This window comes from Onychostruthus taczanowskii, unplaced genomic scaffold (assembly GCF_017590055.1).
Source record: "Onychostruthus taczanowskii isolate IOZ18803 unplaced genomic scaffold, ASM1759005v1 scaffold117, whole genome shotgun sequence".
Classification (NCBI taxonomy): domain Eukaryota; kingdom Metazoa; phylum Chordata; class Aves; order Passeriformes; family Passeridae; genus Onychostruthus; species Onychostruthus taczanowskii.
Genome location: NW_024498318.1, coordinates 708,184 through 724,897, shown reverse-complemented (window position 1 = coordinate 724,897; position 16,714 = coordinate 708,184). Strand labels below are relative to the sequence as shown.

The following is a 16,714-nucleotide window of genomic DNA, read 5'->3' as shown; positions in this document are numbered from 1 at the left end:
TTGGGTAGGAATTCCTCAGAAATGGATCATTTTCTGCACCTTGGAGGCCTTCACTGCCCTGCCAGCTCTGTCTGGCTTTGCTGCCATCCCCAAATCCACCCTTGCCCGGATCACTCTGAGATTCCTGAGGGAAAAAATCCCACAGATTGTGCCAGGAGTTTGTTTTTTGACTGGAGATGGTTCCTTGGAGCTGTCCAAGGGAGCTCCTCTTTCCACAGGCTGGCTCCTGGGAATTCTGAGTGCAGGGATTTTTTTCAAATATTAATTTATAAGGAAGGCAGATGATGAACCTTTGGAGCTCATCCTCCAACTTTGAATTGGGAATTTTTGGGATGCTTCCAGCAGCATCCAAGCCTTAAATGTCCTGATCCAAGGAACCTGTGGAGTCTCATCCCTTTTCCTGGGCCTTTGGAGCTCACCCTTCCACTCTGAATTTCAGGGATGCATCCGAGCCTTGAATCTCCTGATCCAAAGAACTTGTGAGCCTCATCCCTTTTTAGGGACACTTGGAGCTCACCTTCTAACTTTCCATTTTAGGGATGCTTCCAGGAGCATCCAAGCCCTGAATCTGCCATTCCAAGGAACTTATGGATATCATCCCTTTTCCAGGGCCTTGGGAGCTCGCCTTCCTAATTTGAATTTTGGGGATGTTTCCAAACCTTGACTGTCCCATTCCAAGGAATTTGTGGAGTCTCTTCCCTTTTCCTGGGCCTGTGGAGCTCTCTCTCCAACCTTCAATTTCAGGGATGCTTCCAAGCCTTGAATGTGCCATTCCAAGGAGTCTCATCCCTTTTCCTGGGCCTTTGGAGCTCACCCTCCCACTCTGAATTTCGGGAAGCATCCAAGCCTTGAATCTCCTGACCCACAGAACCTGAGGAGCCTCATCCCTTTTTAGGGACCTTTGGAACTCATGCTCCAGCTCTGGGTTTCAGGGATGCTTCCAGCAGCATCCAGGCCTTGATTTTGCCATTCCAAGGAACCTGGATCCCTTTTCCAGTGCCTTGGGAGCTCACCCTCCAAATTTGAATTTTTGGGATGCATCTGAGCCTTGAATTTCCAGATCCAGAGAAGCTGTGGAGCCTCATCCCTTTCTAGGGACATTTGGAGTTCACCATCCAACTTTGAATTCCAAGGATGTTTCCAGCAGCATCCAAGCCCTGAATCTGCCATTCCAAGGAACTTGTGGAGTCTCATCCCTTTTCCTGGGCCTTTGGAGCTCACCCTTCAACTCAACTCTGAATTTCAAGGATGCATCTGAGCCTTGAATCTCCTGATCCAAGGAACTTCTGGAGTCTCATCTCTTTTTAGGGACATTTGGAGCCCACCCTCCAACCTTCCAGGAGCTTCCAGGAGCATCCAGGCCCTGCATCTGCCATTCCAGGGAACCTGCATCCCTTTTCCAGGGCTGTTGGAGCCCAGGAGCTGTCGTGGAGCTCTTACCCTGTGGTTGGGCAGCCAAATCCCAGGCAGGAGATGAAAGGAGCTCTGTGTTGCCAGCTTTCCTCCCTTCCCAGCCTGGAGAGGGAATTGTTTCCCAGTTCCCGGCGTCTCCAGCCATCCACACGGGTTTGCTGAAGGAAAAGAACTGTCAGAAGCCCCGTTCCTATAAAACATCTTTTTGTGCCCCTCATCTGTTCATAATTAGGTCATTTGGCCACGTTGCCGTGAGATTTTCATGGAATGAGAAGCTCCCCTCCCCAAAATGTGTGGCTGTGTTTATCTTGGAGGAATATCCCGGCGCTCCAGGCGGAGCTGGGAGGAGCAGGAGTTTGTTAATTGGGAATTAGGAGGGAGCTGAAAGGCTGTGGGGGGGGCTGAAAGTGCCACTTTATTTGGGAAAGCTTCAGGGAGGAATGGGGATCATGGAGATGGGTTAGGAATCCTGTTGGAGGGGCTGCCAGGCCTTGGTTTGACACAAGAGTGTGATATGGATTTGATACAGGTTTAATATGGGTTTATTGTGGATTTAATTTGGATTTAATATGGATTTAATTAGGATTTATTATGCATTTGCTGGTGTGATTGTCCACGAAGGTGTTCTGAGAAGTCAGCAGCTTCTGCTGGTGGATGGGGCAGTTTTGACCATTCCAAATGGTTGCATTCCATGGATTTCAAGGCCAAGAATGGAATTGCTTTGCTTCACGTAACAGAAATGGGTTTGTCTCTGCAGTGGGGATTTTGTTGTCTTTCTAATCAGAAATAGGGATTGATCCTCAGAAATGGGTCGGGGGAAGCAGCAGATCCCTGGGATGGACCTGGGTGGGATTGTCTCCTTCTGGAGGTGGGAATGGTGCAGGGGCCTGGGTGGGGGTGTCCCTACAAGGGACAGGGGGGAACATGGGATGGGAGGAAACAGCCAGGTGAGGTTTAGGTCGGGTATTGGGACAATTCCTTTGTGGAAAGGGTTTTCCAGCAGTCCCCATCCTGCAGGGACGTGGCCCTTGTGATGCCCTGTGAGGGCTGAGCTGGAGCAGAGGCTGGACAGAGTTCCAGAATAAAGCAGGGATTTATTAAATCTGGAAGCAGCACAGAATGTGAAAAATAGAAAATTAAAACCTGAGGCAACACTTGGGGACACAGGACAGCGCTGGGGATGGTTGGATTCAATCCCAGAGAATTTTTCCAACCTCAGGGGTTCTTTGGAGAGGTGCAAGCTGGGCAGGGGTCCAGTGCCAGCAGCTCTGTCCCCACCCTGAGCTGGGGCCAGCCCCTGCTCCCATTCCTGTCCCAGCTCCCATTCCTGTCCCAGCTCCCATTCCTGTCCCTGCTCCCATTCCTTTCCCTGCTCCCTTTCCTGTCCCTGCTCTCATTCCACCCCTGCTCCCATTCCAGCCCCTGCTCCCATTCCTGTCCCTGCTCCCATTCCTGTCCCTGCTCCCATTCCTGTCCCTGCTCCCATTCCTGTCCCTGCTCCCATTCCTTTCCCTGCTCCCATTCCAGTCCCTGCTCCCATTCCTTTCCCTGCTCCCATTCCAGCCCCTGCTCCCATTCCTCCTGTTCATCCCCAGCCCAGACCCTCCAAACAGGAACAACGAGCAGAAATCGGAGCACAGCTCCAGGGAAGGTGTTTTAGGGAGCCAGGAGCAGGATTAAAAAGCCCCTGAGCAGCAAGCTGCCCTTTTGCTGACCTGAGCCTGAATCCTGGCCTGGCTTTCCAGGCCCAGCTCGGGTGGAGCAGTGTCAGAGATCCTGCACGGCATCGAGGGAACGGCCCCGGCAGTGTCAGACGGAAGGATCATAATGTAATAGTTCCCCAAAACTCCCAATATTTGTCATTTACAATGGCGTTATCTCAGAGCTTGGCCTGCAGTTAAAAAGGCCCACGTTGAATAAACATTGAGATATTTATTATTTTTAGTGAAATCGACCTTCCAGTCACCTCGGTTTTATGGCTGCGCTGCTTATAAATTCCCAAAGGATTATTTGCAAACTCCTGCTCCTATCTGGCAGCCTTATCAGCAGGGCAGGAGTTCACATATTGTACCGGGGGGTCAGCCCGCGGTCATGGGCTTCCAGAGGGGGCCAGGCACCTGTAAATCCTGCAAATCCTTCCCTCGGCAACCAAGGCGAAGGACAACATCCAACAGGCACGGAGACTTTTCCAGGAAACGCTGAACTTTGGCAGGAAGGGCAGAGCAGGGGGAAAGAAAGTGAAGGAAGGTCAGGCGGGGGTTAATTGAGAGCTGGACCTTGGTGTGGTGGCGGCTGTGGGGCAGGACAGGCTCTCCTGGGATGTTTTATGGGATTGTTCATCCCAGCTCCTTCCCTGGGGAGGAAGGGGCTGCCTGAGGGAGAGATGAGCATGGGAAGGGTTTGGATTTCTGCAGATATCAAACAAAACATCCCAGCTTCTTCAGGGTGCCTCCATCCCAAACCAGTCTGGGAATGGTTTAAGGAGGGCGCTGGCAGAAAGTCTAAGGCATGAGAATTTTGGGGTTATTTGGGCAAGGCCTGGCCTGGTTTGAGCTGACCCTGAGCCCAAAACCCAGCCCAGGTTCTCTTCAGCCATTTCTGGCTCTCCTGGGATGTTTTATGGGATTGTTCATCCCAGTTCCTTCCCTGGGGAGGAAGGGGCTGCCTGAGGGACAGATGGGTGTCGGGAGAGTTTGGACTTCTGCTGATCTGGGATAAAACATCCCAACTTCTTCAGGGTGCCTCCATCCCAAAGCAGTCTGGGAATCTGCAAATGATTTAAGGAGAGGGACTGGTAGCAAATCCAAAGATGGGATTTCAGGGTAAGCTGGCTGAGGTCTGGCCTGGTTTGAGCTGACCCTGAGCCCCAAGCCCAGGCCAGGTTCTGTTCAGCCATTTCAGGCTCTCCTGGGATGTTTTATGGGATTGTTCATCCCAATTCCTTTCCTGGGGAGGAAGGGGCTGCCTGAGGGAGAGATGAGCATGGGAAGGGCTTGGATTTCTGAAATCTGGGATAAAACATCCCAACATCTTCAGGGTGCCTCCATCCCAAAGCAGTGAAAGGTTTAGGAGGGGCACTGGCAGCAAATCCAGGGATTTTAGAGTCAGTTGGGCAAGGCCTGGCCTGGTTTGAGCTGACCCTGAGCCCCAAGCCCAGCCCAGGCCGAGCTCAGCAGCCCTGGCCCATCTCAGGCCATCAGCAGCCTGGGCTGGTGGCATCAGCTCCATCCCCTCCTGGCAGAGGGGCTGTGCAAAACAGCAATGTTGTGATCTAAAGAACAGACCCAGGACGCGATTTCACCATGGATGGGTCGATCTTTTATGCTGCCTCTGACCAAAGTCTGTGTAACGCTGGGGCTGCTTTGATCAATATCCAAAATAAAGGAGGAGAGGTGAGGCCTGGGCCAGCTGGTTTATCTGCAGGAGCATCTCGGCAGCTGCTGGGTGCCTTGGATTTCCAGGCCAAGACATGGGATGGCTTCGCTTTACACAACAGAAAATGAAAAGCAGTTTTGTGTTTCATGTTTCCCCTAAGCTGCAGCGAGGCAGAAAGCAAAGAGCGAACCCAAAGCAGAAAGGAATGAAATTTAAAAAAAGAAAAGCCAAAAAAACTCAAGGGAGAGTGGGCTGCACTGAAGGTGCTCCCAAAAAGTTGTCAGGAGGCAGCTGAGGGTGATTTAAGTCCCTTAAACTCTTCCCTGAGCGGGGCTGGTGCCTGTTAGTGCTCATTTAGGCTCTGCCTCGGCGGGGTGGGTTTTTTTAGCTCGGTGCTAATTGCTTCCCAATTACTTTGAGGTTCTTCACATGTTCCTGAAGACACTGGGATTGACACTCCCAGCTCTTTGATCCCAGCTACAAAGGGGTCATTTTAGGGGAAAGAACAAGTGTCCAAAAACAGAGGCAGCAAGGCAGAAAGAAAAAGGGAGCGGATTCTGAGGTAAAAACAGCCTTAAAAGCTGGAGCTGCTGAAGGATTTCTGGAGAATCCAGAGCTGGATAATTTAGATAAATGGGAGCTGACAGGGATTTACTATAAATTTGTCCTATCTCAGCACTGACATTTTTATCTGTGCTGCCTCTCCCCCAAGCCTCGAGCTGCTTTGATGCACAAAGTGCATTAAAAAGGTTAAAAAAAAAAAAAAGTACAGTTAATAATAACCCCCCTGTTTTACTGCAAACAATTTGTGTAGGGATATCTTGTCAGGGTGGATAGTCTGTATCCTTTTGGAACAGCTCTCCTTGGGAATTTTAGGGAAGGACAAGTTTTGTATCTCTTAGTGCCCAGCCAGCGCAGCCTTGGGAGGAGAAGCGAGGTTTTGTTTTGGGATTATCACTGGAATCACAAGGTTTTGCTGCAGGAGCTGCTCAGGGGTCCCTGGGCTCGAGGTGAGCCCGTGGAATTCCCACCTGGGATGGCCACATGGAGCAGATTCTGTTGGAACTGGGGGATCCTGTGGATCCTGGTTCTCCTGCCAGCCCTGCACTCAAATCATTTTAATTCCTCTCACAGGTGTGATGCTGCTGGTGCTGCCTGCCCGAATCCTCCTTTTCCTGCTGTTTCGGATGGGGTTGGGCAGGGGGGCTCAGCTCACCCCACTCCCTCCCCACCCTCTCGGGGGCTCAGCATCCCCACCAAAAATATTTGTGCTTTGCAGAGGGGGCAGAACAATTGAAGTTCTCCTTTCAAGGCACCAGGGAGGCTCTTTAGGAACCACAACTCCAACAATGAGAGCCACCCAGCCCTGCCTTTCAGATGAAACCAAACCTTTTTTCTCTTTGTAGCACCACTTGTTCCTTTTATTCCACAGCGCAACACAAACCCCACCATGGAAACTCTGTGGTTCTTCTGTTTCAGAGCTCGGGCTTGTCGAGTTTTCCTTGGGAACATAAAAACTTTTCTTTTTTTTTTTTTTTTGGAAAGGCGCGGGGTGTGCCGTGGAAAAAAAAAAAAAAATATCCCTCTTTGGTGACTCCTTGTCCATCTCAGGCACTTTGCAGCCTGTCCCATGGCCGTGTCCTGGCATTTCTCAGCGTCTGCTGCCTGGGCTGGTGCCTGGTGCGGGGAGATAGCTGTAAACAGAGCTCTGAGATCATAGGGGAAGGCTGGGGGGAGCCACTTTGTGCACGGCATTGATAAGGCCACAGGAAAAGCCATTAGAGCAGGCCGGTGTCAGTGACCTGTGATAACCACCCTGTCCTACGTGCTAATGGAGCCTGGCCCTGGTGGCAGCAGAGTGAACTTTGGGAATTGTCACAGCGCTCCTTTGACCCCCTGACCTCCTTTTTTTTTTTTTTTTTTTTTTTTTTTTCCCCCCCCCCCCTTTTTTTTTTTTTTTTTTTTTTTTTTTTTTTTTTTTTTTTTTTTTTTTTCCTTTTTTCCCCGGGAGAAAAGCACTTGGCTGCGATCAAAGCGGCGGCGCAGAAATCACTGCTGGTTCGGGGCCGGCCCGATAGGATCACAGGGCTTGAAATATTCCCCTTGGAAAACAGACGTGGAAAGGGAGGGAAAAAATAAAAAAAAAAAATTCACTCTGAGCCAGGGAGGTTTTCCTGCAATGGCCCGGATGCAGACTCCTTGTCAGCTGAGGGGAGGGGGAGCAGCACAGCTTTCCCAGGGCTGGGAATGTCCTGGATTTAGGGCTGGTTTCATCCCCTCAGTCCCATCCCGCTCTCAGTGGCCAGCTCTGAGCTTTCCCAGGGCTGGGAATGTCCTGGATTTAGGGCTGGTTTCATCCCCTCAGTCCCATCCCGCTCTCACTGGCCAGCTCTGATTGCCCTGACTGGGGGAAATGGATGGAATCTGTTTGGTGGCTCATGGGATCATTCCCTGGGGAGAGATCTCTGGGGGTTCTGGTCTGACCTCCTGGAATGAGGGATAGGTGGGATCTGGGCAAGGAATTCCTGGCTGGGAGGGTGGGCAGGGGCTGGGCTGGAATTGCCAGAGCAGCTGTGGCTGCCCCTGGATCCCTGGCAGTGCCCAAGGCCAGGCTGGACATTGGATCCAGCTGGGACAGTGGGAGATGTCCCTGCCATGGATGGAGTGGATGAGCTCTCAGGTCCCTTCCCACCCAAACCATTCCATGATTCCATGGAAGCAGCTCTGAGATCAGCCCAGGCTGTTCAGGGCTTTATCCCATCTTGTGCTGAAAACCTCCAAGATTCCAGAACCTCTTTGAGAACTTGTCCTGCCCCTGCCCTTGTCCCCTGGAAGGGGCTGGAGAATCCCTGAGGGAGCTGGGAAGGGGCTGGAGAATTGCTGAGGAGCTGGGAAGGGGCTGGAGAATTGCTGAGGAGCTGGGAAGGGGCTGGAGAATTGCTGAGGAGCTGGGAAGGGGCTGGAGAATTGCTGAGGAGCTGGGAAGGGGCTGGAGAATTGCTGAGGAGCTGGGAAGGGGCTGGAGAATTGCTGAGGAGCTGGGAAGGGGCTGGAGAATTGCTGAGGAGCTGGGAAGGGGCTGGAGAATTGCTGAGGAGCTGGGAAGGGGCTGGAGAATTGCTGAGGAGCTGGGAAGGGGCTGGAGAATTGCTGAGGAGCTGGGAAGGGGCTGGAGAATTGCTGAGGAGCTGGGAAGGGGCTGGAGAATTGCTGAGGAGCTGGGAAGGGGCTGGAGAATTGCTGAGGAGCTGGGAAGGGGCTGGAGAATTGCTGAGGAGCTGGGAAGGGGCTGAGCCTGGAGCACAGGAGGCTCAGGGGGCCCTTGTGGCTCTGCACAGCTCCTGCCAGGAGGGGACAGCCGGGGGGTCGGGCTCTGCTCCAGGGAACAGGGACAGGAGCAGAGGGAACGGCCTCAGGGGAGCCTCAGGGTGGGCATTGGGAAATTTCCTTCCTGGAAAGGCCTTGGAAGTGCCCAGGGAGTTTTGGAGTCCCCATTAGTGGTGGGATTTCAGAGCCCTGTGGCTGTGGCACTTGGGGACGTGGGGCAGTGGTGGCCCTGGCAGTGCTGGGGAGGATTTCCACCCAATGATCTTCGAGACCTTTTCCAACCTTTTCCAGTCATTCCATGATCCTGTGACTTCTCCCTTGGGTTGGAGTCACTGAGGAGCTCCTGGCCCTTGCCCTGTGGCTTCTCCAGGTCGCTGCCACCAGAGAGGAGCCGGACGTGTCCCAGGACAGGCCCTGCTGTGGTCCCCACTTGTCACCAGCTCCCTTTGGGGTGACTCCCTGAACTCCTTGATCCCATCTCTCTGGAATTGACCACCCCACTAATTATTTATTTTTCCAGCTGTGCCTGATCCATACAGGGACATCCATGTTTAGGTTCAGGAATATCGTGGAAAAGCACATGAAATCCTGGCTAAGGTCAGGGATTCTGCTTTCCCAGGATCCCCAAATCCTGCTGTGCCAGCACATCACTGGCACAACTCCTGCTTGAATATGTTCTGGTCTCCCCACTCCCCTTCTCCTCCATTCTCCTGGAATTCTGTCCCAGAAGGCCTTAGCTCAATGGGGGCTGAAAATTCTGGAATTCCTCCCATCATTTTTTCAGCTTTTACTGCAACATTCCCCTTTTCCCAGTCATTTCCAAGGTCTTTTTGAAGGAATTTTAGCCACTCTGGAGCTGCTGGATGCAGGGAGCTCCGAGGCCATGGGGATTTTGTTGGGAATGTTCACCTTGTTCAGGGTCCAGCTGAGCCACCCTGAATTCCAGCCTCTCTCCTCACATCGTGCAGGCGTGGGAAGGCTCTTCCCAAGATTTGCTGTTTCCGGGCTTTGGGGCTCAGGAGGGTCCCAGGAATGTTTGGAAAACGCCTCAGCTGCCCCAGAGGACTCTGTGGTGGTGTCCAGAAGGGAGATATCTCAAAAATAACAAGTGATAGGGGCGGAAGTGAAGCGATCTGGAAGGAATTTCCCTGGAGAACGTTGGTGTTCTAAGGTAAAACTCGGTTTAGCACAAAGGGAAACGGTGAATTCCCACTCTTTTCTCATCCTCTGGTTGTGGATTCAAACCATCATGGAATGGTTTGGGTTGGAAGGGACCTTAAATCCCTCCTAATCCCAATGGCAGGGGCACCCAATTCTGACAGCTCATGGAAAACTTGGTCCAAGTCTAAGTCTGCTGAATTTGAAGTAAAATCAGGAATCTCTGAGCCTTTTCCATGTAACTTTTGAGGATTTCCAGAGCTGGAGGCTGCCCAGCCTCTCTGCTCCAACATTTGACCACCCTCTGTGGAATTTTTCCCCCCATTGCATTGATTTTCATTCCTCCTTTTGTATTTTGCCCCTTGCCTCTGTTCTTCTGAGTGTTTCCAAGAGGATCCTGGATCCCTCTCTTCTGGAATCCAGGTTTGGATGGGCTTCCTCATCCTTCTCCTTCCTCTCCTTCCCCAGCTGTCCCAGTCCTGCTGGGCTGATGCTGATATTCCACATTTAGGGCTTATTTTGGCTCCTAAAAATGAACCAAAGTCTCTCTCTGTGCCACTTCTTGGGGACATTCAAAGACCCAAATCCAACCCCGGTGAGCAGTTCCAGTTTTTCCTGATTATTCCTAAACTTTGAGGTCTGGCTGTGGGAATCATGGAAAAATGACAGGCATAGGACGTGGATGGAAGCAAAGCTGGGAGGGTTCTGTCCCTCTGGGTGGGGAACGAGGATGTGTCAGACTGGAGCTTTGAGATTGCAAGGAGAGGCTTCAGATCATAAAGTCATGGAATTGCTGAGGTTGGAAAAGCCCTCTGAGGTCACCCAGTCCTGCCAGGGCCAGCGCTGTCCCATGTCCCCAAGTGCCACATCCTCAGGGCTTTGAAATCCCCCCAGGGATGGGGACTCCAGCCCTGCCAGGTCTGCACAGCCCTTTCTTTCCATGAGGAATTCCCCCAAATTTCCAACCTAAACCTCCTCTGGCCCAGCCTGAGGCCGTTTCCATTCTCCTGTTGTTCCCTGGGAGCAGATCCTGACCCTCCCTGGCTGTCCCCTCCTTCCAGGGACTTGTGCAGAGCCACCAGGTCCCCCCTGAGCCTCCTTTTCTCCAGGCTGAGCACTCCTGGAAGATCCTTGGAGCTCAGCCTGTCCCCAAAGCTCCATCCATAAATAAACCCCAGGGAATTCTCCTGTGCAGCTCAGAAACTCCATGCTTTGTTTTATTTTTTGGGAGGGGGTTTGTGGGGGGCTCTGGAGCTGTAAATCCTCACTGCCCCCGTTCCATCCCTCTCCAGCAGGGCTCGGAGCCCAGCTGCAGCCGCTCTTTTCCTGCTCTTTATGTTTCTCATCCTAAAGCCCTATAAGCACCGGGAGCTGGGAAATGATTCCCATCCTGTTTGCAATAAATCCCTGGTTTTATGAAGGGTCCCGAAGCCGGTTGGACACGAATTCTCCACGTGTTTACAAATATTTATGCAGGAAAAAAAGGGTGAACAACGTCCAGGACGGGCTTCTGACGCATATTCCCCCCTGTTTCAGTCCTTTGTTCAGGAAAACCTGGAAGCCAGGCTGGCTCTGCACAATGAACAAACGCTGCCGTCGCATTCCGGGAGCGGCCGGAGCAGCGGGAACGGGAGAAAAGTCCCACAAAAAAAAAAGGGGTTTCGGGGTCGTGTTGTGTGGAAAGGGGTGGGAAAGCTCCGAAATGGCCGTACACAGAAGTTGGGGATGTTCCCAGGGGCGGCGTTGCCCTCGGAGAGGGTTTTCCATGGATCCTTTGGAATCCACGGGGTTTGGCTGTGGAGAAAAGCAGCTCTTTTATGGTTTGAAGGTGGGAGCTGGAGGTCTGGGGGACTTCTGATCTTCGGGTTTCACCTTCTTGTGGGGGCTGAATCATCTCCTCGCGGCCCACGGGGGCTGTGTGGGGAGCAGGGATTTGGCTCTTCCCTTAAATCCCCTCTCCTGACTCCGTCTTGCCCCGGCTGTGGTTGTGGTGTGGGATTGAAACCCCACGGAATCCTTCAGGATACGAACTTGTTGGGAAAACCAGAGGCTTGAAAAGCTGCTCCTGTTGCATCTTGTCATGGTTTCAGGTATTAACCGAAGGACAAGGGCGGATCTGTGTAAAAACTCTTTATTGGGATGCTCCAGGACGTGTTTTCCACAGGTGTTGGGTGGGAAGGTTCATCCTACTTTTGTTTCTACACCCTGGAAGCGCTCACAGCCAGGTTAGACAGGGCTTGGAGAAACTCTGGGTAATGGAAGGTGTCCCTGCTCATGGCAGGGGGTGGTCTTCAAGGTTCTTTCCAGCCCAAGCCATCCCGTGGTCCCTGGAGCACATCCAGAAGCTCCATGGGGAAGGCATCCCCATCCTCACTGCAGCATGGAAGAAGGTTAGAGGGAAGCTCTGGAGATCACTGTCCATCTCCCTGTGGAGCTACAGGGGGTTCTCAGGTCCCTGTCCCGTTGGGATGGAGCTCCACAGCTTCTCTGGGCAGCCCCCGTGGTGGATCATCCTCCAGGGAAAAGGGCTTTTCCTGGGAATTCCCATGGGAATTTCTGTGTTCCAGCTGTCCTGAGCAGGGTCCGGCTCTGCCTTCTCAGCTTCCCCTTTGGTGCCTGTCCGTGGCGAGGAGGTCCCTCAGAGCGGTGGGGGTGTCCAGGGAGGGGCTGGCCGTGGCCCTGGGGGCCGTGCTGGGGTTCGGTCCGGCTGCACTCCATCACCTCAGGGGCCTTTCCCACCCAAACTGTTCCCGTGCTCCTGGAAGTCCCAGAATCCATCCAGCTCTTCCTGCAGCTCGGCCACCACCTCGTCTCTGCTCGTGAAGATGCTGTCCAGCCACTCCAGGGTGCGCTGGTACCTGGAGATCCCCCCCAGCTGCCTGAGCCCGGCCTCGGTCAGCCGCGCCACCCTCACCCTGCTCCGCGGCGGCTCCGCGCTGTCCTCGGGGTCCCCTGCCCGGCCCTGCGTGGCCGTGCCCGGGCTGTCCCGGGCGCTGGGGACACTCGGGGGGTGCCCGCTGGCCGGGGCCCTGCTCCTGCCGGGAGCAGCCAGGGGTGTTGCCAGCGCAGGGGGCAGGGGACGGTGGCCGGCGCCGGGGTCACGCGCGGGCCGGGCAGGCGCCGTGGCCTCCTGGGCTGGCACGGCCGCCTGCAGGGGACAGAGGGCGAGTGAGGGTGGCCCTGGCTGCTGTCGCAGCTCCTGGCCTGGGGAAGGTGTTCAGTGCCATCTCCAGGGGTCTCCCGAGGGCTCCGTGGTGGCTCCCAGTGTCCCACGGGCTCTCCGGGCTGGGTGGCACTGCCAGCCTCATCCCACTGTCCCTGTGTGCCACCTTCAGCTGCCAGCCCAGCTGTCCCACCTGGGCTTTGTCCCCTGTGTCCCACCCCCTGAGGTTTTAATGGAACCCACCTGTACCTGTGACTCACCTTTACCTGCCAGTGTCCCACCTGCCATTCCTTGTGTCCCACCTGCCATTCCCTGTGTCCCATCTCTGGTTGTTCCCTGTGTCCCACCTGTGGTTTGTTCCCTGTATTTCACCTGCAGTTCCCTGTGTCCCACTTATGTTTTGTCCCCTGTGTCCCACCTGTACCTGTGTCATCTCTGGTTGTTCCCTTGTCCCACCTGCCATTCCTTGTGTCCCACCTGCCATTCCCTGTGTCCCATCTCTGCTTGCTCCCTGTGTCCTACTGTGTTTTTTTCCCTGTGTCCCATCTCTGCTTGTTCCCCGTATCCCACCTTTACCTCCCTGTGTCCCACCTGTGGCTGTTTCCTTGTGTCCCAGCTCTGGCTGCCCATTTCCCACTCATGATTCCATGTGTCCCACCTGCAGTTCCCTATATCCCACCTGTGGCTCTCTATGTCCCACCTGAAATTCCCTATGTCCCTACCTGTTATTCCCTTTTCCCCATCTCTGTTTTTTCCCTGTGTCTCACCCATGGTTTGTTCCCTGTGTCCCACCTGTGATTCCCCCATGTCACACCTGTAATTCCCTGAGTCCCATCCACAGGCAGGAGGAGCTGTGGGAAGCAGTCCTTGGCCCATCCCATCCCAGTCCCCCATCCCTCCCTGTGTCCCCTTCTGTCCCCTCCCTCACCTGGCCCCTTCTCTGGGGGTTCGTTTGCCCCTTCTTGGGCTGGGATTTGGGATTTGCCTTCTCTGCCATCTCCGTGATCCTCAGAGGGGTTGGGGGATCCTCTGAGGGATCCTGGGAAGTGCAGCCTCCTGAGGGAGGGGCGTTCCTGGCAGTGTCCCCAGGTCACAAAGGGCTCTGGGCACGGCACAGCCCCGTGTCACAAAGGGCCCTGGGACACCCTGACAACCGGGGGATTGACTGGGTCCAGCTGGAATTGGATGGAAATGGTTGGAACTCATTGGAATTGATTCGATCTGGTTGGAATTTGTTGGAAATGGTTGGAACTCACTCAGGGGCAGCCACAGCTGCTCTGGGCACCCTGTGCCAGGGCCTCCCCACCCTCCCAGGGAACGATTCCTGCCCCACTTCCCTTCTCCAGGGAACATTCCCAGCTCTCCAGCCTGGCTCCAGAGCAGAGGGGCTCCAGCCCTGCAGCAGCTCCGGGGCCTCCTCTGGGCTCTCTGCAGCAGCTCCACGTCCTCGTGCTGTTGGCCCCAGGGCTGGGGCAGCTCTGCAGGTGGGCTCTCACCTGAGGGGCACAGGGACACAATTCCCACCTTCCTGCTGCCCCCAGCCCCGGGCTGAGCAGGGGGGTCTGCCCTGGGCCATTCCAGCCTCACCCACAACATCCCAAATCCCTCTCCCAGGGCTGCTCTCCATCCCTTCCTTCCCCATCCAGCCAGGATTTGTGCTGGGATTGCCCTGACCCCGGTGCCAGTGAGTTTTTTGACCTTCCTGAGGTCCCCACTGTCCCACCTCTCTGGGTCTGTCTGGATGTCCCGTCCCTTCCAGAGTCCTCTCCTTCTGTGACCATTCCCCTCCCAACATCCAGGATGTGCTTTCCACTCCTCAGAGTGTGACAGCATCCCTTTATCTGGAATTTTCTATTTGGACCAGTTTTTATGAATTGTTGCCTCAAAAAGAGGCACAGCCCGAGCTGGAGAAGGGCTGCTGGGACACGACTTCTGTCCCAGTACAGAGGGTGCAGCTCAGGCTGGTGTGCTCAGAACAGGAGGTTTATTTATGAGTTTGTCCTGTTTTTATTTCTCCCTGCTCCCCGAGCGTTCCCCCCTGTTCTGCCAGGGGAGAACACAATAATAATGATGCAAATGTGATTTTTCCAACCCAAACATTTCACGGCGGAGCTGTGGGAGCGAGCTGAGCCTCCTGCCTGGGACAGGGATCCAGGGAGAGGGAAAACAAAGGGCTTTGACCTCGCATCATCCCATGGAAACTTCCCCATTTCGGGATCTTTTTGGTTCTCGGGGAGCCTAAACCCCACAGCACTGTGGAAAAAGGGAGGGATTTGCTGCAGGTTTTGTTCTCTTCCTTACATTTTCCTTCCTTCTCCTTCTGGACCTGCCCTTCATCCTCCTCAAGGACTCATCCTGCTTTTCCCCTAATTGGAGGTTATTTTTTTTTGCCCCTCTTGGGTGGGAGCCCTGAGCAGAGCTGATAACTCAGGGGTTGGATCCTGCCTTGCCAGGCTCCTGAGCGATTCCCAGCGCTCCCTTCCCTCCTTCCCGGAGCCCGCACACGGAGCTTTCCCCACCTCCAGGGTCCTCAGGGCTTTCCCTCACCGTGGCCTCGCGTGGAAGACCCTGTGGGGCTCGTCCTGAATCTGTTTGCTTCCCTGGCAGCTCGTTCCTGATAAAGTTTTAATGGATTTTAAATTTATCATGAAACAGGCGCGGGGTCGGCATCCGGCTTCCGCTCGTTTTTACACCGGGAAGTGCTGGGGTGGGATTTTCCTTGGGGAGGGAGAGATGGAGGGGAAAGGCTCATCCAGGTGTGTTCAGCCTTGCAGGGCACCTGGGATGGCAGGAGACCCAAATCCCAACCTGAAAACGCTGGGTGCTGCTGGGGATAACGAGGAAATCTCTGTCCGCATCACTTTGTGACGTCTCCAAAGCCTGGCTCCGGCAGGGGAGGGAGAGGCCGGAGCGGGAACGGCTCCGTGGAGTTTTCCAGATGAAAAACACAGGCTACTTGTTCAGCCTTGGAGTTTAGGTCAGCTGGAGTTATGGGAAACAGATGATGGCCGGTGGCGGGCCGGGCTCTGACAGATCCCCCATTGTTGAGCGCCGGGATCCTCCGGAGCGGTGCCGGGCACGGGGCTGGGCCAGGCCCGGCCTCCCCCGGAGCTGCAGGAGGGGCTGCAGCTCCAGATCCAAGGATTTGGGTCCCCGGGAGGGATTGCACTGAGGGAAAGGCTGGGTGAAAGAACACAGGAGGTTTCTGCTCTAGGGATTCAATCTGAGCTGCTGGGAATGCCTTGGGGGGATGTTCTCTGGGAACAGCTTGGATCTTGTGTGGTGAAGGTGTTTTTGAGGGTGCTGGAGTCATGGAGTGGGTTGGGTGGCCTTAAATCCCATCCCCATTCCATGGGCAGGGACACCTCCCACTGTCCCAGGGTGCTCCAAGCCCCAGTGTCCAGCCTGGCCTTGGGCACTGCCAGGGATCCAGGGCAGCCACAGCTGCTCTGGGAATTCCAGCCCAGCCCCTGCCCACCCTCCCAGCCAGGAATTCCTTGCCAAGATCCCAGCCCAATCTGCCCTTTGCCAGTGGGAGCCATTCCCTGTGTTCTGTCCCTGTCCCCAGTCCCTCTGCAGCTCTCCTGGAGCCCCTTCAGGTACAGGAGGCTGCTCTCAGCCTTTTTAGGATTTTTCTTCTGAAATCAGTGCCACTTTCCTTGGGAATCTCTTGGCCTCTGGAATGCAGGGGCCCAATCTTTTGAGAGCAGAACTGTGAGGAGACACAGCAGATCCAGGACCTCCAGCATCCCGAGGAAGAGCATTTTCTGGGAAGGAATAAAGAGAGAAGCTCTCCAAGGAAATGCACAGCTCCTGGACACAGCAGGACCCTGCTGGTGGAGCAGATGGGAATGCTCCTCGTCCTCAGGGCATAAGGAACACCCTGGAACAGGAGACTCTGCTGGCCTGAGCCCACCAGCATCAAATTCCAGCCTCTTCTGGGATCATGGAATTACTAAGGTTGGAAAAAAACCTTCTGAGATCATAGAGTCCGACCATTCCCAGCACTGCCATCCTTGGATTTTCCAGAGGTTAAATTCTTAGCAGGGAGAAAAACTTGGAAGGGACAACTGTTGTCCCTTCTCTCCTTGCAGAGCTCCCTGGAATCTGTGGGGCTCTGGAAAAAAGGGAAATGGGAGAAGTTCTTGGAACCAGGGAAAAGGGAAATGGGAGAAGTTCTTGGAACCAGGGAAAAGGGAGAAGTTCTTGGAACCATGAAAAAGGGAAATGGGAGAAGTTCTTGGAACCAGGGAAAAGGGAGAAGTTCTTGGAACCAGG

General features: G+C 54.3%; 1 protein-coding gene across 4 annotated transcripts in view; it reads left to right on the top strand.

Annotated features, from left to right (window-relative positions):
• LOC121348268 (exocyst complex component 6B) overlaps positions 1 to 16,714 on the top strand; it is a 228,738-nt gene that overhangs the window by 85,410 nt on the left and 126,614 nt on the right. The window lies entirely within an intron of this gene.